Source organism: Tachyglossus aculeatus, unplaced genomic scaffold, assembly GCF_015852505.1.
Source record: "Tachyglossus aculeatus isolate mTacAcu1 unplaced genomic scaffold, mTacAcu1.pri scaffold_131_arrow_ctg1, whole genome shotgun sequence".
Taxonomy (NCBI): Eukaryota; Metazoa; Chordata; class Mammalia; order Monotremata; family Tachyglossidae; genus Tachyglossus; species Tachyglossus aculeatus.
Window position 1 is genome coordinate 146,024 of NW_024044860.1, and position 6,015 is coordinate 152,038.

Sequence of the window (6,015 nt, forward strand, 5' to 3'; positions counted from 1 at the left end):
TTTGGGGAAGGGGAAAGGGGGTGGGTCAGAGGGAGGGGAGTCTCTCCCCGTCTCTCCCCCATCTCTCTCTGTCTCCCTCCCGTCTTATCAATCGGTGATGATGATGATGATCAATCAATCATCTGTCTCCCTCCCGTCTCATCCATCAATCAGTCGTATTTATTGAGCGCTTCCTGTGTGCAGAGCACTGGACTAAGCGCTTGGGAAGGACAAGATGGCAACATAGATGGTCCCTACCTGACAGTGGGCTCACAGTCTAAAAGGGGGAGACAGAGAACAAAACCAAACGTATTAACAAAATAAAATAAATAGAATGGATATGCCCAAGTAAAATACGGTAATAAATATGTGCACACATATACATATATACATGTTATCTCTCTGCCTCCCTGTCTCTCCCTGTCTCATGTCTCTTCCTCATCTCTCTTTTCCACCTTGTCTCTCCATCTGTCTCTACCTCCCTGTCTCTCCCCATCTCTCTGCTTATCTCTGCCTCCCTGTCTCTCCCCATCTCTCTCCCTTTTCCCTATCTCTCTGTCTCCCTGTCTCTCTTCATCTGTCTTCTTCCTCATCTCTCCGCTTCTCTGTCTCCCCGTCTCTCTGCTTATCTCTGCCTCCCTGTCTCTCCTCATCTCTCCCATCTCTCTCAATCTCTCTGCTTCTCTGTCTCCCTGTCTCTCTGCTTATCTCTGCCTATCTCTGCCTCCCTGTCTCTCCCCATGTCTCTCCCTGTCTCTCTCCCTTGTCCCTATCTCTCTGTCTCCCTGTCTCTCTCCATGTGTCTTCTTCCTCATCTCTCCCATCTCCATCTCTCTGCTTCTCTGTCTCCCCGTCTCTCTGCTTATCTCTGCCTCCCTGTCTCTCCTCAACTCTCCCATCTCTCTCCATCTCTCTGCTTCTTTCTCCCCGTCTCTGCTTATCTCTGCCCATCTCTGCCTCCCTGTCTCTCCCCATGTCTCTCCCTGTCTCTCTCCCTTGTCCCTATCTCTCTGTCTCCGTCTCCCCATTCACCTGTCTTCTTCCTTGTCTCTCCCCATCTCTCTGCTTCTCTGTCTCCCCATCTCTCTGCTTACCTCTGCCTCCCTGTCTCCCCTCATCTCTCTCCATCTCTCCTCATCTCTCTCCGTCTCTCCCTTGTCCCTATCTCTCTGTCTCTCCATCTGTCTTCTTCCTCATCTCTCCCATCTTGCTCCATCTCTCTGCTTCTCTGTCTCCCCGTCTCTCTACTTATCTCTGCCTCCCTGTCTCTCAACTCTCCCATCTCTCTCCATCTCTCTGCTTCTCTTTCTCCCCATCTCTCTGCTTATCTCTGCCTCCCTGTCTCTCCTCATCTCTCCCTGTCTCTCTCCCTTTTCCCTATGTCTCTGTCTCCCTGTCTCTCTTCATCTGTCTTCTTCGTCTCTCCCCATCTCTCTGCTTCTCTGTCTCCCTGTCTCTCCCCATCTCTCCCTGTCTCTCTCCCTTTTCCCCATCTCTCTGTCTCCTTGTCTCTCTTCATCTGTCCTCTTCCTTGTCTCTCCCCGTCTCTCTGCTTATCTCTGCCTCCCTGTCTCTCCCCATGTCTCTCCCTGTCTCTCTCCCTTGTCCCCATCTCTCTGTCTCCCTGTCTCTCTTCATCTGTCTTCTTCCTCGTCTCTCCCCATCTCTCTGCTTCTCTGTCTCCCCGTCTCTCTGCGTATCTCTGCCTCCCTGTCTCTCCCCATCTCTCCCTGTCTCTCTCCCTTGTCCCTATCTTTCTGTCTCCCTGTCTCTCCATCTGTCTTCTTCCTCATCTCTCCCATCTCTCTCCATCTCTCTGCTTCTGTGTCTCCCCATCTCTCTGCTTATCTCTGCCTCCCTGTCTCTCCTCATCTCTCTCTCTCTCCCTGTCTCTCTCCCTTGTCCCTATCTCTCTGTCTCTCTCTTCATCTGTCTTCTTCCTTGTCTTTCATCTCTCCCTCTGTCTCTCTCCCTTGTCCCTATCTCTCTGTCTCCCTGTCTCTCTCCATCTGTCTTCTTCCTCATCTCTCCCATCTTTCCCCATCTCTCTGCTTCTCTGTCTCCCCGTCTCTCTGCTTATCTCTGCCTCTCTGTCTCTCCTCACCTCTCCCATCTCTCTGCTTCTCTGTCTCCCCATCTCTCTGCGTATCTCTGCCTCCCTCTCCTCATCTCTCTCTGTCTCTCTCCCTTGTCCCTATCTCTCTGTCTCCCCGTCTCTCTCCATCTGTCTTCTTCCTCATCTCTCCCATCTCTCTCCATCTCTCTGCTTCTGTCTCCCCATCTCTCTGCTTATCTCTGCCTCCCTGTCTCTCCTCATCTCTCCCATCTCTCTGCTTCTGTCTCCCCGTCTCTCTGCTTATCTCTGCCTCCCTGTCTCTCCTCATCTCTCCCATCTCTCTGCTTCTGTCTCCCCGTCTCTCTGCTTATCTCTGCCTCCCTGTCTCTCCTCATCTCTCTCTCCCTGTCTCTCTCCCTTGTCCCTATCTGTCTCTGTTCATCTGTCTTCTTCCTTGTCTCTCATCTCTCTCTCTGTCTCTCTCCCTTGTCCCTATCTCTCTGCCTCCCTGTCTCTCTTCATCTGTCCTCTTCCTCGTCTCTCCCCATCTCTCTGCTTCTCTGTCTCCCCGTCTCTCTGCTTATCTCTGCCTCCCTGTCTCTCCCCATGTCTCTCCCCGTCTCTCTCCCTTGTCCCTATCTCTCTGTCTCCCTGTCTCTCTTCACCTGTCTTCTTCCTCGTCTCTCCCCATCTCTCTGCTTCTCTGTCTCCCCATGTCTCTGCCTTTCTGTCTCTCCCCGTCTCTCCCCCATCTCTCTGCTTCTAGACCGTGAGCCCGCTGTCGGAACAGGGACCGTCTCTAGATGTTGCCAACTTGTATTTCCCCAGCGCTTAGCCCAGGGCTCTGCACACAGTAAGCGCTCAATAAATACCATTGAATGAATGAATGAATGCTTCTCTCTGCCTCAGTCTCTCCCCATGTCTTCCCGTCTCTCACCATCTCTCTGCCTTTCTGTCTCTCCCCGTCTCTCTCTGCCTCCCTGTCTCTCCCCATCTCTCTCTTCTCTCTGCCTCACTGCCTCTCCCCGTCTCTCGTCATCTCTCTGTCTCTCTCTGCCTCCGTCTCTCTCCACCTCTCTGCTTCTCTCTGCCTTTGTCTCTCCCTATGTCTCCCCATCTCTCTCCATCTCTCTGCCTTTCTGTCTCTCCCCATCTCTGCTTCTCTCTGCCTTTCTGTTTCTCCCCGACTGTCTGTCTCTCCCATCTCTCTGCTTCTCTCTGCCTTTCTGTCTCTCCCCATCTCTCTCTGTCTCCCTGTCTCTCCCATCTCTCTCCATCTCTCTGCCTTTCTGCCTGTCTCTACTTTTGTCTCCATCTCTCTGCCTTTCTGTCTCTCCCGTCTCTCCCTGTCTCTCTCTGCCTCCATCTCTCTGCCTTTCTGTCTCTCTCTACTGCTGTCTCTTCCCATCTCTGCTTCTCTCTGCCTTTCTGTCTCTCCCCGTCTCTCTGTGTCTCTCTGCCTTTCTGTCTCTCCCCATCTCTCTCTGTCTCCCTGTCTCTCTGCCTTCCTGTCTCTCCCCGTCTCTCTCGGTCTCCCTGTCTCTCCCATCTCTCTCTGCCTTTCTGTCTCTCTCTACTTCTGTCTCCATCTCTCTGCTTTTCTCTGCCTTTCTGTCTCTCCCCGTCTCTCTCTGTCTCCCTGTCTCTCTGCCTTTCTGTCTCTCCCCATCTCTGCTTCTCTCTGCCTTTCTGTCTCTCCCCGTCTCTCTCTGTCTCCCTGTCTCTCTTTGCCTCCATCTCTCTGCCTTTCTGTCTCTCCCCATCTCTCTCTGTCTCCATCTCTCTCGGTTTCCCTGTCTCTCTCCATCTCTCTGCTTCTCTCTGCCTTTCTGTCTCTCTCTACTTCTGTCTCCATCTCTCTGCTTTTCTCTGCCTTTCTGTCTCTCCCGGTCTCTGTCTCTCTGCCTGTCTCTCTCTACTACTGTCTCTCCCCATCTCTGCTTCTCTCTGCCTTTCTGTCTCTGCCTTTCTGTCGCTCTCCATCTCTTCTGCTTCTCCGTCTCTCTGCCTTTCTGTCTCTCTCTACTTCTGTCTCCATCTCTCTGCTTTTCTCTGCCTTTCTGTCTCTCCCCATCTCTGTCTCCCTGTCTCTCTTTGCCTCCATCTCTCTGCCTTTCTGTCTCTCCCCGTCTCTCTCTGTCTCCCTGTCTCTCTGCCTTTCTGTCTCTCCCTGTCTCTCTCTGTCTCCCTGTCTCTCTGCCTTTCTGTCTCTCCCCATCTCTGCTTTTCTCTGCCTCTCTGTCTCTCCCCATCTCTCTCTGTCTCCCTGTCTCTCTTTGCCTCCATCTCTCTGCCTTTCTGTCTCTCTGTACTTCTGTCTCCATCTCTCTGCTTTTCTCTGCCTTTCTGTCTCTCCCCATCTCTCTGCCTTTCTGTCTCTCTCTACTGCCGTCTCTCCCCATCTCTGCTTCTCTCTGCGTTTCTGTCTCTCCCCGTCTCTGTCTCTCTGCCTTTCTGTCTCTCTCTACTTCTGTCTCTCCCCATCTCTGCTTTTCTCTGCCTTTCTGTCTCTCCCAGTCTGTCTCCCTGTCTCTCTGCCTTTCTGTCTCTCCCCATCTCTCTCTGTCTCCCCATCTCTCTGCTTCTCTCTGCCTTTCTGTCTCTCCCCATCTCTCCGTCTCCCTGTCTCTCCCATCTCTCTCCATCTCTCTGCTTCTCTCTGCCTTTCTGTCTCTCTCTCTACTCCTGTCTCCATCTGTCTGCTTTTCTGTCTCTCCCCGTCTCTCTGCCTTTCTGTCTCTCTCTACTGCTGTCTCTCCCCATCTCTGCTTCTCTCTGCCTTTCTGTCTCTCCCCGTCTCTCTCCGCCTCCGTCTCTCTCCATCTCTTCTGCTTCTCTGCCTTTCTGTCTCTCCCGTCTCTCTGCCTTTCTGTCTGTCTCTACTTCTCTCGCTCCCCATCTCTGCTTTTCTCTGCCTTTCTGTCTCTCCTAGTCTCTCTCTGTCTCCCTGTCTCTCTGCCTTTCTGTCTCTCCCCATCTCTCTCTGTCTCCCTATCTCTCTGCCTTTCTGTCTCTCCCCATCTCTCTCTGTCTCTCTCTGCCTCCATCTCTCTGCTTTTCTGTCTCTCCCCATCTCTCTCTGCCTCCCTGTCTCTCTCTGCCTTTGTCTCTCTCCATCTCTCTGCCTTTCTGTCTCTCCCCATCTCTCTGCCTCCCCGTCTCTCCCATGTCATCTCTCTGCCTCCCCGTCTCTCTGCCTTTCTGTCTCTCTCTACTTGTCTCCATCTCTCTCCATCTCTCTGCCTTTTTGTCTCTCCCGTCTCTGTCTGCCTTTCTGTCTCTACCTCTGTCTCTCCCCATCTTTGGTTTTCTCTGCCTTTGTCTCTCCCCGTCTCTCTCTGCCTCCATCTCTCTGCCTTTCTGTCTCTCCCCGTCTCTCTCTCTCTCCCATCTCTCTCCATCTCTCTGCCTTTCTGTCTCTCTCTACTTCTGTCTCCATCTCTCTTTGCCACCTTGTCTCTCTCCATCTCTCTCTACCTTCCTGTCTCTCCCCATCTCTCTCTCGGCCTCCCTGTCTCTCCCATCTCTCTCCATCTCTCTGCCTTTCTGTCTCTCTCTACTTCTGTCTCCATCTCTCTGCCTTTCTGTCTCTCCCGTCTCTGTCTCTCTGCCTTTCTGTCTCTCTCTACTTCTGTCTCTCCCCATCTTTGCTTTTCTCTGCCTTTGTCTCTCCCGGTCTCTCTCTGCCTTTCTGTCTCTCCCCGTCTCCCTGTCTCTCCCCTCTCTCTCTATCTCTCTGCACTTCTGTCTCCATCTCTCTGCTTTCCTCTTCCTCATCTCTCTTTGCCACCTTGTCTCTCTCCATCTCTCTCTACCTCCCTGTCTCTCCCCGTCTCTCTGCCTATCTCTGCCTCCCTGTCTCTCTCCATCTCTCCCCATCTCTCTCCCTTGTCCCTATCTCTCTGTCTCCCTGTCTCTCTTCACCTGTCTTCTTCCTCGTCTCTCCCCATCTCTCCGCTTCTCTGCCTCCCCGTCTCTCT